General features: G+C 42.2%; 1 pseudogene; it reads left to right on the top strand.

Annotated features, from left to right (window-relative positions):
* Positions 1 to 2223: 2223 nt before the first annotated feature.
* Positions 2224 to 3273, top strand: LOC149122285 (peptidyl-prolyl cis-trans isomerase NIMA-interacting 4 pseudogene; annotated as a pseudogene).
* The last annotated feature ends 13992 nt before the right edge of the window (positions 3274 to 17265 follow it).

A 17265-nucleotide genomic window follows, 5' to 3' on the forward strand; every position in this document is an offset into this window, starting at 1 on the left:
TTTAAAAATGGTATCATATCTGTAAAGAAATTATAGAAATATATGTAGAATTTATTAATAGAATACCAGATTGTCATTGGAATGGGCTGGAGAGACCAAGGAGGCATTGGTGATGCTGTAGAACATTTTCACATAGGAAGTAGACTATAAGGTTGTCAAGTATCAAGAAAGGGGGGGGGGACTTGATAAAGTTCGAAAGACTTGAAGCATACGGACATTGCTACAGAATAATATGACTCCCAGAAATATCAGACTTGATGATATTTTAGGAAAGGGGTCAACACAAGTGTATCTACAAAGGGTCATGTGGCAAATGTCATAGGGTTCTAAGCCACATGTTCTCCATTACAAGTGCTCAACTGTGCTTCTGTAGCATGTAAGAAATTACAGCCAGACCTGAATGAATGGGCCTGGCTGATTCCCATCAAACTTTGCTTCAACAGGGAGTGGGTCATAGTAGGCTGGTCCTGGGTTTGAAGATCAGGTGAAAATCGTCACCTACGGGGATTCCTTAATTTCCCTCCCATTTGCTATACTTCTTTCAAATGTTACAGAATAAAAAGATGTTTGTCAGTGTTGAAAGTAGATCTCTAGTTGGAAGTCTAAGCAAAGCAAATCTACTTGGAATAAAGGTGCCAGGGCAGATGCTGGAAGTCAACATAAAGATGAAGAACCACCTACTTTGTAGGAAAGGTGTTTTCAAGCAGATTAAAACAGGAGCTTTCTCATTGGAGGGTTCTGAGTCTGGAGCCCCACCATCAGTTGTAGAGGTTGGGAAAGATGCATAGGGTAGACCTCACAATCTAGGGCCTGATGCTCGTTAGGAGAAAAGGAGGCCGTGAAGGAAGTCTCCAGGGCGGGTTGCACTGGCCCGTCACATCTGTCCAGAACATAAGGGTGATGGGATGGAGGCCTGGAAACTTTCTGGGGATTGGGTATCTGTGTAAAATGTGAAGCTAGGATAACGTAACGACCTTCAGATACGGAATCCATATTATATAGATGTATCGATGTCCAATTTTTTGTACTTGATCTTTATCTCATTTTTATTTTTTAAGGTTACTTTTTGAACTTTTTTTAAATATGTATTTATTTGTAAGGCAGAGTTGCAGAGAGAAATTGGGAGGTGGGAAGAGAGGGAGAGAGAAAGTTTCCATCCACTGGTTCACTCCCCAAACAGTCACAACGGCCAGAGCTGGGCCAGTCAGAAGCTGGGAGCTTGTTCCGGGTCTCCCATATGAGTGTAATCTTCCACTGCTCTCCCAGGTGCATTAGCAGGGAGCTGGATAGGAAGTGGAGCGGTTGAGACTCGGCTCAGTGCACATATGGGATGCTGGCGCTGCAGGCAGTGGCTTTACCCACTATGCCACAGTGCTGGCCCCAGCTCTGGAAAAATTTGGTTTCACCTTTTTTTTAAGATTTATTTATTTGGAAGTCAGAGTTACACAGAGGGAAAAGAGATAGAGAAGAAGGGAGAGAGAGAGAGAGAGAGAGAGAGAGAGAGACAGTCTCCTATCCGCTGGTTCACTCCCTATTTGGCCACAATTGCCGGAGCTGTGCAGATTCAAAGCCAGGAGCCAAGAGCTTCTTCTGGGTCTCCCACATAGGCACAGGGGCTCAAGAACCTGGGCCATCTTCTATTGCTTTCCCAGGCCATAGCAGAGAGCTGGATTGGAAGTGGAGCAACAAGGACTTGAGCCGGCGCCCATATGGGATGCTGGCACCACAGGCGGCAACTTACCCAGTGCGCCACAGTGCTGACCCCTCATCTTGTTTTTAAAGATATATTTGGGGACGGCGCCGCGGCTCACTAGGCTAATCCTCTGCCTGCGGCACCAGTACCCTGGGTTCTACTCCCGGTCGGGGCGCCGGATTCTGTCCCGGTTGCTCCTCTTCCAGGCCAGCTCTCTGCTGTGGCCAGGGAGTGCAGTGGAGGATGGCCCAAGTCCTTGGACCCTGCACCTGCATAGGAGACCAGGAGAAGCACCTGGCTCCTGGCTTTGGATCAGAACGGTGTGCCGGTCGCAGCACACTGGCCGCAGTGGCCATTGGAGGGTGAACCAACGGCAAAGGAAGACCTTTCTCTCTGTCTCTCTCTCTCACTGTCCACTCTGCCTGTCAAAAAAATTTAAAAAAAAGATATATTTGTTGTACAGTTACTGGTACTTGAGCATACAATCAATTTCAAAGATTCTATCCAAAGGAAAAAGTGGTTCCGGAAAAGGGGTGAACAGAGGAGCAGCTCTGGGAGAGACAATGCGGACAAAAAGGCTCAGGGTCCTCAAGGTGGTAGCAGTGCAGTAAAGGTCAGGCACATTCTGTGTGAAAAGCATGGGAAAATCATGGAAGCCATGGAGAAGTTGAAGTCTAAAATGAAATTCAGTGAAGTGGCCGCACAATATAGTGAAGATAAAGCCAGGTTGGATGACCAGGGGGTCCATGGTGGAACCGTTTCAAAAAGTAGCATTTGCCTTGCCTGTAAGTGCAATGGATAAGCCTGTGTTCACAGACCCACCAGTTAAGACAAAATTTGGGTGTCATATCATTATGGTTGAAGGGAGAAAATAAAATCATATGAATAAAGTTGAAAAAAAGAGATAAATTTGTTTATTTGAAAGGCAGATAAGGGTTCACTATCCAAATGGCTCCAAGATATGGGGCTAGGCCAGGCTGAAGGCAGGAATTGGAAACTCCATCCAGGTCTCTGACATAGGTGGCAATAACTCAAGTTCTTGAGCCATCATCCCCTATGTCTTAGGCTTATTAGCAGAGAGTTGGGTCAGAAGCAGAGTAGCCCACAGTCACTGGCACTGGGATATGGGATGCAGGCTTCCCAAGCAGTGGCTTAAACCACTGCACCGCAATCCATTCCTCACCTTTGCAAGACACATCTTGCCTAGTCTGCTCTCCATCAACAACCACTGCCTATATGTGGGCTCTAGGTTCCTAGCATGGGTCACTGGAACAGGTTCATAACTATTCTTAGACCTGTTGCTTAGGCTTGAATGCCCTCCTCCAGCTATAATCATCTGATCCATGAAAACTGCCCTCGTCACGTCTTGGTTCAAACACCTTCATTGCCCCTGCCCCCACTCCCAAAGCCCTTAAAGTGGACGAAAGGCCTTTCACTACTTTTCCCTTGTCTAATTTTCCAGCCTCTCTCTTGCCAGTTATACTTTGACCTTCATATTTGAACATTAAATGGCTGTGAGTTTCCTGCTGCGCTAAACCATTTTTTGCCTCTGCACCTTTGTTCATGCTAAAACCTCGCTCGTTGCTCGGTCTCCCTGATCTCATCCATCCTTTAAGAGCCAGATTGTGTTACTTTCCCCTGCTCTCTGCACATGTCTATCATTGTCTTAATAAAGCATTCTAATTCTATTTTCTTTTTTAAAAAAGATTTATTTATTTATTTATTTGAACGTCAGAGTTACACAGAGAGAGGAGAGGCAGCGAGAGAGAGAAAGAGAGAGGTCTTCCATCTGATGGTTCACTCCCCAGTTGGCCATAACGACCGGAACTGCGCCGATCCGAAGCCAGGAGCCAGGAGCTTCTTCCGGGTCTCCCACGTGGGTGCAGAGGCCCAAGGACTTGGGCCATCTTCTACTGCTTTCCCAGACCATAGCAGAGAGCTGGATCAGATGAGGAGCAACTGGGATTAGAACCAGTGCCCATATGGGATGCCGGCGCTTCAGGCCAGAGTGTTAACCCATTGTGACACAGCACCTGCCCCCTTTCTTTTTTTTTTAAGATTTATTTATTTATTTTTTTTTAAAACTTTTATTTAATGCATACAAATTTCCAAAGTACGACTTATGGATTACAATGGCTTCCCCCCCATACCGTCCCTCCCACCCACAACCCTCCCCTTTCCCACTCCCTCTCCCCTTCCATTCACATCAAGATTCATTTTTGATTATCTTAATATACAGAAGATCAGCTTAGTATACATCAAGTATGGATTTCAACAGTTTGCTCCCACACAGAAACATAAAGTGAAAAATAATAGATGATTTGTTTTTTAAATGATGATGAAATCAGAGCAGACCTATTGTCATGTTTAATCCCAGTGAGAGTCAAGTTGGGAATTGATAATTTTTTTTTTTTTTTTTTTTTTTTTTTTTTTTTTACAGAGGATCAGTTTACTATGCATTAAGTAAGGATTTCAACAGTTTGCACCCCCATAGAAACACAAAGTGAAATATATTGTTTGAGTACTCATTATAGCATTAAATCTCAATGTACAGCACATTAAGGACAGAGATCCTACATGAGGAGTAAGTGCACAGTGACTCCTGTTGTTGACTTTACCAATTGACACTCCTGTCTATGGCATCAGTAATCTCCCTATGCTCCAGTCATGAGTTTCCAAGGCTATGGAAGCCCTCTGAGTTCTCCGACTCTTATCTTGTTTAGACAAGGTCATAGTCAAAGTGGAGGTTCTCTCCTCCCTTCAGAGAAAGGTACCTCCTTCTTTGAAGACCTGTTCTTTCCACTGGGATCTCACTCGCAGAGATCTTTTGCCAGAGTGTCTTGGCTTTCCATGCCTGAAATACTCTCATGAGCTTTTCAGCCAGCTCCGAATGCCTTTAGGGCTGATTCTGAGGCCAGAGTGCTATTTAGGACATCTGCCATTCTATGAGTCTGCTGAGTATCTCACTTCCCATGTTGGATCACTCTCCCCTTTATTTACTCCATCGGTTAGCGTTAGCAGGTACTAGACTTGTCTATGTGCTCCCTTTGACTCCCAGTCCCTCCACCATGACCAACTGTGAACTGAAACTGATCACCTGGAACAGTGAGATGGCATTGGTACATGCCACCTCGATGGGATTGAATTGGAATCCCCTGGTATGCTTCCAACTCCACCACTTGGGGCAAGTCAGCCTGAGCATGTCCCAAATTATACATCTCTTCCCTCTCCCATTCCCACCACCATGTTCAACAGGGATCACATTTCAGTTAATTTTCAACACTTAAAGTCAGAGTTACACAGAGAGAAGGAGAGGCAGAGAGAGAAAGAGGGGTCTTCCATCCACTGGTTCACTCCCTAATTGGCTGCAATGGCCAGAGCTGAGCTGATCTGAAGCCAGGAGCCAGGAACCAGGAGCTTTTTCTGGTCTCCCACGTGGATGCAGGGGCCCAAGGACTTGGGCCATCTTCTTCTGCTTTCCCAGTCCATAGCCGAGAGCTGGATCGGAAGTGGAGCAGTCAGGACTCATGTGGGATGCCGGCACTTCAGGTGGCAGCTTTACTCACTATGCCACAGCATCAGCTCCTCTAATTTTATTTTCTAACTTTTCCTTCTACTAGAGTTTGGTCAGGGTCTGTATTCTTTGGTTATAAGCAGAAGGTCTGGCACAACTCCGATGTTTCAAATAAGTCACCAGTGCATAAATATGCATGATAACTAGGTGAAAAGCATATTTCTAGAGATAAAATTCAAAACAGAAAAGAGGAGAGAAGTCAAAATTGGGGACCAAGAAATGGACACAACTTACATACTAACTGCTTTCAAACTGGGGTGCTGTGGATTAAAACGGTTGCATAGTAAATATATAAGTAAAATACAAAGCCATTCCACATAACTATAATTATTTTTGAGAATAAACAACAGCTATACGAGTTTACACTTTGCAATCTAAGGCATTTACACGATCCCCATGCCATACAGATATTCTTCAGGAAAGTATGCATGATGTTTCCTCTGTCACAATTTATGGAATTGACTTTGAATGTTGACCTCTGCCTTACCATCCTCAGACATTCAAAACAATGTAGCTAGACATTTTAACGCACAGGAAAAAAAATTGTGGACACATTTAAAGCAGATTAACCCTGAAGCCTTCTCTGCAGTTAGGTGTGGCCACAATAGCTCATTGCCATGGTGATAAATAGTTGGTGGTGTTATTTCTGAAGTTTCCTGCACATGTCAATAAAAATATCAATAATAACTATTTTTTCTGGTTATGCCTGGCATCGTGTTAAGTGCTTCCCATGCATTATTCCAATTAATCACAACAGCTGTCTGATACAAATTTTAAGTCTGAAGCATGAGGCCATTCGGCAGCAGAGTGAAGATTCTGCTCTAGTAATGATGCTCTTTATCATCACACTTTGCATTTGCTCTAATTTATTCACTCCTTGGGTCTCCCTATGTTCAGATGCCTTTAATCAACGCAGCCACTGTGAGAGCTGCACACCTGCTGGATGTGACACAGTCGGCCCAATTCCAGTCTTCCAGCTGACTGTGTAAGTCAGTGCTGAGTTTCAAGCTCAAGCTCAAAGTGTAGACTCTTTTATGAGGTTTCTGGCAGCGAGCAGGATGAGAAAAAAGGATTCAAAACCATTTCTTTTGTTGGGAGGGACACATCAAGTAGTTGGGAGGAAATGGGGCTGCCTGTCGGTCACAGCTCCATTCAGCCCCCAATCTAGTCTCTTGGAGAGCAGCTCTGAAATCTCCCCATAATCGCCTGCCTGGAAGGTGGAAAATGGGATGTGTGGTGTCACAGCAAGTGAGATCCTGCCAAACCCACACGGCACATCAGTGAAACGGCTCAGGGACCAGCCAGGCACCCTCACTCGTCTTCTCATTTAGCTTTGCTTCAAATGAATACTGTATAAAATTTCTAACAATAACTCGTGGCTTAATGTAAAGGGCTTTCTTCTGGTAGCTTCAGTAGCGCATGGTCAGAGCTGAAACCTGAGAAATGCATCCGTCTCCAGCTGCTGACCTGCAGTATGCAATGCCTTCCGGTAACCTACCAATACCACACATGCCACAAGTGTTTACTAAGTACCCATTTGAAAGACAGAATGAGTTTTGTGATCTGTCTCCCTCCCAAAAGAATATCAAGAGCAAAGCTTTTATCTTAACATAAGACAAAAAATTGCATTTCAGTACTTAAAGTGGCTGGCAGGAGCCATATCAGGTATGAAGACAAGGAGATGACTGATGGCTGGAGATGTCACCCATCTTGGTATTGTTATTACTGTCCACAACTTGCTCATTTTTTCCTCTAGTAACATGATGGAAGTTTTGATCTGAGGAATCATGAGTCCACGTTCAGTTCATTCAGTTTGGATGATGACTGAGATAGGAATAGGTACATAAATGAATTAGGGACAATGAAGTTCTTCTGTCTTTTTGTTTCTAGATTGTCTTTGGTGGAAGCCACCCTTACACACGGAATTTCCCATTAAGTGAAACAATAAATTCCCTTTTTCCTTAGTTTATGCTGGGTTGCTTGCCACTTGCAACCCAACGAGTCTTCACTTGGGTTTTTCTGCCTTGATGTAGGGTGCAATAAACTTCTTCTTCTTAGTAGACACGGTGAGTGCTGGTAGGGTAATGCTCACTCCACAGCAGCTAGAATCATGTAGATAAAATCATAAAATTAACAGTTCTTTTATTATTTAATATTTTACCTATTTATTTGAGATGTAGAGTTACAGACAGAGCTGGAGAGACGGAGAAAAGTCTTCCATCTGATGGTTCACTCCCCAAATGGCTGCAATGGCTGGAGCCGTGCCGATCTGAAGTCAGGAGCCAGGAGCTTCTTCCAGGTCTCCCACATGGGTACAGAGGCCCAAGCACTTGGGCCATTCTCAAGTGCTTTCCCAGGGCATAGCAGAGAGCTAGATTGGAAGAGGAGCATCTGGGACATGAACTGGTGCCCATATGGGATGCCAGCACCCCAGGTAGAAGCTTAACCTACTATGCCACAATGCCAGCCCCCAAAATTCACATTTCTGAGCATAAGAAAGAGCTATGGGTGTAAAAAGGATGAGATGAGTCATACTTCCAGAGAGGGAGAAATAAGCTGCCTACTTCTGTCAGTCTGGGATGTGACCTGAGGACTAGCCTTGCCGGAGCAATAGGATCTTGCTGGGTCAAGAAAGACCAGCAGGACTCCAGCTGTGGCAGGTGGGCTGATGTGGTGAGTTAGACACTTGAGGAGACTCAACACTTGTTTGCCTCCAGGGACATTTGTTGGAGCTGCAGCAGAGCTAGGCTAAAAGCTAAAATACAGAGTCAAAGATACAATTTCTCAGTGCTTAGAGAGTAAAACATGCCAATAAGGGAGCTAGCATTCAAGAACACTATATGTCAGCAATTAAACACATTTGCTGGGGGGCTGGAGATATTGAGATTTGCAAAGGTAGAAAATATTTTCTTTTCAGACACGTAGTAGACATAGTCCTCTCAGTGTCCCAAGGAAAAATCTAGGAGACTTCTGCCCTTAAGGCTGTGAAATCAGAAATGGCCTGAATACTACAAATGTTACAATGGAGTTTTATCCAACATTACTTTTTAACTCAATTGAGATGATCATCCTTTCATTATGTTCACTTAAATAGGGAGAGAGTGCTGTATAGTGAAAGGTAAAAAAAGACCTAGAATTTCTGTGGTTCTTTTACTCATTATATCTGATATATATGTAGACAATTGAAGAAGTAAGACAATATTAAAAATAATTAAAAAACTGATGTCAACTCATAATAAATTGTATTAGATATTACTCTAAGTATAAATGGACTAAATGCTTCAATAATGCTCAGGTATTCGGACTGGATAATAATAGAAAAACACTATGTGACTTACCAGAACATAGAAAGAAAATAAGGAATAATGCATATATAAAATTAGAAGAAAGTATTTAAAATAAAGAATTAAGGTATGGCTGGTGCCGCAGCTCACTAGGCTAATACTCCGCCTTGCGGCGCTGGCACACCGGGTTCTAGTCCCAGTCGGGGCGCCGGATTCTGTCCCAGTTGCCCCTCTTCCAGGCCAGCTCTCTGCTGTGGCCAGGGAGTGCAGTGGAGGATGGCCCAAGTACTTGGGCCCTGTACCCCATGGGAGACCAGGAGAAGTACCTGGCTCCTGCCTTCGGATCAGCGTGGTGCGCCAGCAGCAGCGCGCTGGCCTCAAGGCCATTGGAGGGTGAACCAACGGCAAAGGAAGACCTTTCTCTCTGTCTCTCTCTCTCACTGTCCACTCTGCCTGTCAAAAAAATTAAAAAATAAAAAATAAATTAAAAAAATAAAAAAAATAATTAATGTATGAAATAAATTACATGAAGGTACCAAATGGCTGAAAGGATATTTATAAAAATCAAATGAAGGGGCCGGCACTGTGGTGTGGTGGGTAAAGCACTGTCTGCATTGCTGGCATCCCATATGGATGCTGATTCAAGTCCCTGGTGCTTCTCTTCTGAGCCAGCTCCCCTCTAAGGCACCTGGAAAGCATTGGAAGATGGCCCAAATGCTTGGGCCCCTGTACCCATGTGGGAGACCCAGAAGAAGCTCCTGGCTCCTGGCTTCAGATAGGCGCAGCTCCAGCCATTGCAACCATCTGGGAAGTGAACCAGTGGATGATGGAAGATCTCTCTGTCTCTCTGTCTCTCTCTCTCTGTAACTCTACCTCTCATATAAATAAATCTTTAAAAATATCAAATGAAGAACTAAGAAAAATACAATATTTGATACTAAAATTAAATGGATGGTTTTACCAGGTTATTGAATAACTGGTTTCTTCAAAGCAAGACAACAGAAAACACCCAAAATGACAGCAGAAAGGGAAAGAACAGAGAAGAGGACAAAAGACATAAGAATTATAATTTTAAGAATTATATGTACATGTGTATGTGTGTATTCATATATGTGTTACATAATATATGTGTTATATAATACATTTGTATGAGGAATCTTAAAAAGGAGCAAAGAGAAAAGTAATATTTGAAAATATAATGCTTAAAACTTTTCAAAATTTATTGACATAAGCATTCAAGAATTTATTAATCTGTAAAAAAAAAACCTGAAGAAAAAGAAAATAGTCTCAGAAGCACCACAAAAATCAATCACATTACCTTCAAAGAAAACAAAATGATTTTCTAACTTCTTTACAAATACAGTGAAGGCAGATGGTAAAGTGCTGAATGAAAATAACTACCAAACTAGAACTTACACTTTGCAGGAAGATCCTTCAAAGTAACCAGAATAATTTTCAGACCTAGACTGAGAGCAATTTTCTCTAGTAAGTCTACAGTAAAAGGAAAGTAGAATTCAATAGCCAGAAGGAGTTATAACAGTCAGAATAAAAGAAATACAGGAGGGAGTAAAAAGCACTAAAAGAGATAGAGGATGAACAGATGATAAATAAATGGAGATACATAGTATGAATATCAGCATCGATGACATAGTTGAATAGATGTAAATATTGACTGAAAAAGAGTAATTGGATGTCTATGAGGAATAATTTATATATAGGGCTAAAATGAATGGCAATAATAGTAGTATTAATAGTACTACAAAGTGGTAAATATAATAACTTGTATTGGAGTATATAAATCAAGGATATGTTTTAGAATATCTATGGATATAGTTAATAGAAGGTATAAGAACACAGTGTGACAGAACATAGAAAGAAGAAAATAAGGAATAATTCATATGTACAATTCAACCAAAATAAATCAAGCAATGGAGAAAAATAAGCAAATTGGAAAAATAGAAAATGAGTAAGATGATAGAAAGGCTTAAATTGTATTAGATATTACTTTAAGCATAAATGGACTAAATGCTTCAATAATGCTCAGGTATTCGGACTGGATAATAAAGAAAAACACTATGTGACTTACCAGAGATGAACACTGCTTTTAAGAACAGAGAAGATTTTCAAGTCAAAGTTTGGAAAAATATTTTATTTAACAAATTCCAATCAAAATGAAAGAACTACATATTAAGGAACAAAGTAAACAATAACAAGAGCAGGGATTCTTTATATGGTAAAAGGGAGGTTAATCCAACACAAAGATATACCAACCTTAAATTTGTATGTGCTCAATATAGATGCAACCAATGAAGAAACAATTAAAAGGACATATAAAAAATTACTACATTTAAGTTTACTTACCAAGTGGTTTGCACTTGGATTTTGCTACAACTCAATAATAAAGACATACTTGTGGGGAGCAACTGGGAGCAATTCGGACTAGACTAAGTTACTGGAATTAAGACTTATTCTATGCATCTGCTCTCCCACAATATGGCGCTGGGAGAGGAGGAAACAGCTTCTACACAGCTGCCTCCAGTTCATCCAATAAACTGTAGGACCTGCTTCTGATTGGAGGAGAGCAGCATACTCGGCGGGTGGGTAGCAGAGTTGGGATTGGTGGAAGAGGACTATAAAGGAGGAGAGAGACAACATGCACCAGGAACATCTAAGAGGAACACCTGTGCAGCCCCCGAGAGAGCCGGCTGGCGGTGTGCCGCTCCCCCATGGAAGTGGGGAAAGTGGCAGGGGGAACCGCCCTTCCACGGAGGTGGAAGGGACGGCAGCCAACCCGGGAAGAACCAGCAGCAAACCCGGGAAGGGTCGAGCAGACAAAAGAACAGCGCAGGGTCCTGTGTCGTTCCTCCACGAAGAGGGGGAGCGACATAATGGTGCCGTGACTCGGATAGGAAACCTAGGTAGGGTTTAGTGTCGTTCCTCCACGAAGAGGGGGAGCGACAATACTCACAAAAATCTCAAACTCATTGCGATGGAAAACAAACTGCTGACCAAGATAAAATCAAATTAGTTGAGACCAAAGAAAAATTATGTTTATTTGGGCTTATTAGGATTGCATGAAATTCAAGCAACCTTGAAAACATGCTCTGAAGTTTTATAAAATCGTTGGTTTTACAATCCAGAATGAAGGACTGTTAATTAAATCTCTGGTTTCTCAGGAATTAAGAGTAGTGGAACAGAAGTCAAGTTATAAGAAAGCGTTCTCAGGAAGCAAGGGGTTTGTTTTTATGAATTATTGCAGAGAGTAGTAATTTAGCTCCAGAAATAGTAGTTCCACCCAGTTTACAAGGTCTGCATATACTCAGGTGAGTATGTGCAAAATACCATAGCTCAAGAGGTTAGCTACAGCCATGCCAGAGGCCTGTTTTAACAAGAGTCATCCAATTCCATTTTGAGTGCCCTGTATCAGTGCTGCTCCACTTTAAGTCTCTTCCTAGATAAAACTTCTAAGTAATTCATGGGTAAAAGAGGCAATGAAATGGAAATTAGGGCATATTTTAAATGGAAGGACAATGAATATTAGCATATCAAAACTTCTGAATCTCTATCAGTACTTGCAAGAAAATTCTTAGCTTAAACACATTTTTAAAAATAAGAATAGTTAGGGCAGGTGTGCACAAAATCAACTAAAAATGGATTAGATTTAAATGTGAGACTCAAAAGTCTGAACCCAGTGTAAGAAAACATAGCAGAAACACTACAAGATATTGGATTGGGCAAAGATTTTCTGGATCAGAACCCAGAAGCACAGGAATCAAAATCAGAAATAGACAAATGGGATTTAATCAAACTAAAGAGCTTCTGCCCAACAAAGGAAATAATCTACAGAGTGAAGAGACAACCTACAGAATGGAAGAAAATATTTGTAAGCTATACATCTGACAAGAGGAATAATACCCAGAACATTTAAGGCATTCAAACAACTCAATAGCAAACAAGCCAAAAGCAAATAATCCAATTAAAAAATGGGCAGTGGATCTAAACAGACATTTCTCAAAGGTAGGCATAAAAATTGGTCAACAGGTAGATGAAAAAAAACTCAATATGAGTAATCATTACAGAAATGTATATGAAAATTCCTTTTATTTAATGAATATAAATCTCCAAAGTACAGCTTATGGATTACAATGGCCAGGACTCGAACCAGTGGGCGTATGGGATGCCAGTTTCTTAGGCTGTGATTCAACCTGCTGTGTTGCAGTGCCAGTCCAAGATTTATTCACTTCTTTCTCTTTTGTTTTTTTTTTTTCAATTTTTTTACACTAAGCAAAGATTTCAACAATTTGCACATATATGCACACAAAAATACACAGGTTTTATTTTACAATTAAAGAGAATATTATAAACTTTAGGCAAATATACCTGACAATTTGAATAAAATAGAAAATTTCTATGAAAATTACCATAGATTAAAGCTGACAGAAGTAGAAAAAAATCTGAATTATCTTGTATTTGTTAGAGAAATTGAAATCTATTATTAAAATCAATTTTCAAGGAAAAAACTTATATGTACATGGCCTCATCAGTGAATTATTCTATTCATTGAAGAAAAAAAATAACACTGAACATAGACAAACTCTTCCAAAAGGATATAATGAGGGATCAATTTCTAATGGTTTTTATGAGGCTAGCTTACTTGATTCTAACATTCAGAGAGGAAAATTGCAGATCTATTTATCTCATGAACACGGATGCAAAAATCTTTCACAAAAATTAGTCAATTGAATCCATTAGTATATAAAAGGTTAATCCTTTATGGTCAAATGGAGCTTATTCCAGATATACAACAAGGTTGTTACTGTTGGGAAAATCAATCAGTCTAATTTGCCACAATAATAGGCAGGAAAAATTGATATGATTCTGCTAACGCAAGATGACTGCAAACACCATTGAAAGGAGTCCTAACTCGAGTCTGTGAGGAAGAGTCTTCTTGATTGGACTGTTGGAATGTTAACAGCAAGAGCAGCTAATGCTGCCTAACGTGCTAGGATTTCCCACTGGGGATGTTGCAGACAGAAATCCTGTGTGGGACTGGGGTCTGTAACTCTAGGGCTCAAACAAACAAAAGAATACAAACTTTGCTAGGAGGGTTTGATTACTTGTGCTGCAAGGCATTAGTTGTCATCTAAACTATTGATTTCTCCAAAAATATTTTTTTAAAAAAGATTTATTTATTGTTTGTTTGAGAGGCAGAACTCCAGACAGAGAGGGAGAGACAGAGAGAGCGCTCTTCAATCTGCTGGTTCACTCTCCAAATGGCCCCAGTGACTGTGGCTGGACCAGGCCAAAGCCAGGAGCCTGAATCTTTATCTTGATTGCCCATGCGGTTAGCAAGGGTCCAAGTACTTGGGCCGTCTTCTGGCAGCTGGGCTGGAAATGAGAAAGCTGGGATTTGAACCAGCACTCATATGGGACGCTAATGTGACAGGCGTCAGTTCAACCCATTGCCCACAATGCAGGCCTTCCAGTTTAATCATCTGTAAAACTGAGAATGTGAGAAATAACTTATTCATTGAATTTTTGTGAAAATTCAAAAAGATAATTTGTTTAAACATCTAACATGGTTCCTGACACCTGTTAAGTACTCAGTAAATATTAATTGTTATATGAAGACTTTCTTATAAACAACAAAAGTAACCTCATTCTCACCATTCAAGAAGTATTGAGGATATTTTTGTTTGCTTGGGGTAACCTCTATTCACCTTCCCAACAAATAGTTTATTTATTACCCTTGGATAAGGTTGCAAATTAAAGGCCATTTCATCTCACTGGCCTCCTTACCTGGTCCAATGTTCAAACTTTTCTATAGCACAGCAAGACGGCCCACAGCAGCCAGGCTCCCTTTCACTCAAATCTAATTAGATTTCTAACAAATGAGAATAAAATGGAAAAGGTGTTAATTAATTTGTATTGCCTTTCTTGGTGGCTACAGAGATGAAAGCTACTTTTATTGGGAATAAAAGCAAGCTTGTGTGAGGCCAGGAACCCAGATGGCAGAGTACTTACTGTGCTGGGGTTTTATGGAGGCTGTTTCCTTCAAGGGCCAAGACAATCCCCAGGACCATAAAAAGGCAGTTACAAGTAGCCCCACATAAGGGATCCTGATCTTTTTTAGTGATGGCTTAGTGCATTGTTGACTTCCTCTAGTCTGTCTCAACTTTATGCATCAATGTTCATTATGATTTATGTACTCAGTGGGTTGATAGAGTTATTGGTTGCATGGAGGAGAAGGTATCTTCCTGGGGACCTGTGTTGGAGACTGCCCATTTCTAGAAGTAGTGGTGAATGGTTTTACTAAACTCTACTTAAGATCCAACCATATTTCAAGCAACGTGGTTTAGGCTATCATGAAGTCTAAGGTGTACCATCTGTTGGAAAGTCTCTCTGCCCTTTGGGGCATTTGCCTGAGCTAATATGGGTGGAAGTCTGAATTTGAAGGATGTAGTGAATTGCATTAACAGTGATCCTCTCCCAAAAAGATGGCTCATCCATAGCCATGGGCTATTTATTATTATTATTATTATTATATTTAATTTATTAATGCTGCCCTGAAGAACATGCAGCACTAAGTGTTATTTGAAACACCCAGGGAAACACATACACACATACACGGGCACACACATACACAAGTGCACACACGCAACACCACAAGCCATGTAGTATGAGCTAGGAGATAAAGAATTCTTGGTACTCTCACTCCTATCAGAAAACCTGGTGTTCATGCATTAACAAGACAAGATGCAATCGTCACACCCTCCCCTTTGTCTGCACTTGCAGGTGCAGCCATTGCCTGAGAATCTTTTCAGCGAGAGCTGCAGGGTGCAGGGTGCTGCTCCTGGGGGCAGCTTTAGGCTTGGCTTTTGTACTAGCTGCTCTGCACACATTCAGCCCTAAGCCATCCACAGCACAGCTCTGTGAATCTTCACCTTTAGTTCTACAGTGGTCTTCAAAAGCGTGCGCGCGCGCGCACACACACACACACACACACAGACATTTAGTGGTATCTCTGTCTTGCTTCCTAGCTCCTTCCCTTTATAGTCCCTCTCTCATGCTCACTCTTTTTTCATGTCTCTTTCTCCCCGTTACTGGTTGCGGATGGGTGGAGTGGGGGTGGAGGTGGTGGCTACTGCACAGTGGACTCAGGCGGGCTTTGGGGAAGGGCAATAGCTCTGGGGAGATTGGCCTTGGGATTTAGCCCAGACTTTGAATCCTGGTCCAGGGGGATGCCTTCAACATGGTCATTTCCTGGCACTGATTGACAGGTCACCCCTGAGACCTGAGGGGCTTGGCTGACTTCCCGACAGTCTCTGACCTGCTGGAATCGGCAAAGTGCCTTCTCAGTGACTCAGACGTGGAGAGCATTCCACACGGGGAACCTTTATCCTCGTGTCTTTTTAGGCTGCACAATAGCGAACAGATTGCACACACCAGCTGCCCCCACCCTGCCCCACGACCTGCTTGTCTAAGAGCGAACAGCGAGTGGCCGGGCTCACGCAGGCCTTCCACAGCTTGGAGAAAGAGCGCTGTTATAAGCCAGAAGGAATGCAAGCAGGTTTCCCTTTGTGCACAGACGGCATTTTAAAATGGATAAATCTCTCTTCATTATGTAGCTTTTCAAAAGGAGAAGTGAAAGGGACACGTGCAGGAATGGATCTTTTCAGTGTGTGTATGTGCGAGAGAGACAAAGAACTAAAAAAATTCCCTTTTTCTCTTTCGCCAGCGTAAGAGGGTCAGCCTTGCTCCGAAGTGCTGAGGTCGTGACGGGCAGCAGTGGAACATGCAGTCCCCTCCCTCCCACTTGGCACGCAGGATGAATTGGGGTCTGGCAACAATTATGTGACACTGATGATTTGGGGAGATAATTATCACCTTAAACAATGGGTGTCGGCTTGAGTGCAGTGGGTCCCGTACCCCTGAGATTAAACAGGAGTCCGCAAGCCTTTAACTTTTCGATGTCCTCAGAACCTTCAGCAGCACCTTTGCTTCTGAGATCACAGCTCCCTTCATCTGTTGAGTCTTCTTTCTTACTTTTAACATTTCTAAAGAGATCGCAGAGTTCAGATGACGTTTTATCCAAGACTGGACCAGATACGCCTTTCATCCTTAGTGATGTTGATTTACTTCTAACACCAATGCATAGCATTTGGAGCTTACGTGTTGTTTCTCCCTTGGTTTTTAGCACTCTCTGCCGTGATGTCTGCCTGTTCCCACAAAAGCCAAAAGCAAAATATATTGAGAAACACTTGATCTCGACTTTTAATTGTTCCTTGCCCCTCAGCCTGATCTGAGCCCTGGAGGAGAGAGATATCATTGAGAGCCTTCCCAGGGAGAGCAGATTTAGGATGGTCACTGGGAAAGATTAATTGAAAACATAAAAACGGAACAACAAAGAGTTTATTTGCCAGCTAAGAGATATGGAGGCAAAGGGAGGCCTGCTCTCAGGAGAACCACAGAGGAGAAAAGGACACACAGGTTAAGAACAGGAAATGATCAGAGGGAGAAACAGCAATAAATCTACTCCACTATTGATCCGGTGAGGGCCTGCTTCAAAGCGGTCGCGAGCTTTAAAGGGAGTTGAAAGGCAGGGATAGAAAGACACACGGTATCCTCTTCTCAGTGCGTCTGCTGCCACAGCTGGCAAAAAGATGTCTGTGCACAAAATTTCATAAGGCTGTGCTGCCCTTTGTCCGGCAGAC

The sequence above is a fragment of the Oryctolagus cuniculus genome, chromosome 14 (assembly GCF_051225735.1).
Source record: "Oryctolagus cuniculus isolate XC-2025 breed Fujian yellow rabbit chromosome 14, ASM5122573v1, whole genome shotgun sequence".
NCBI classification, from domain to species: Eukaryota; Metazoa; Chordata; class Mammalia; order Lagomorpha; family Leporidae; genus Oryctolagus; species Oryctolagus cuniculus.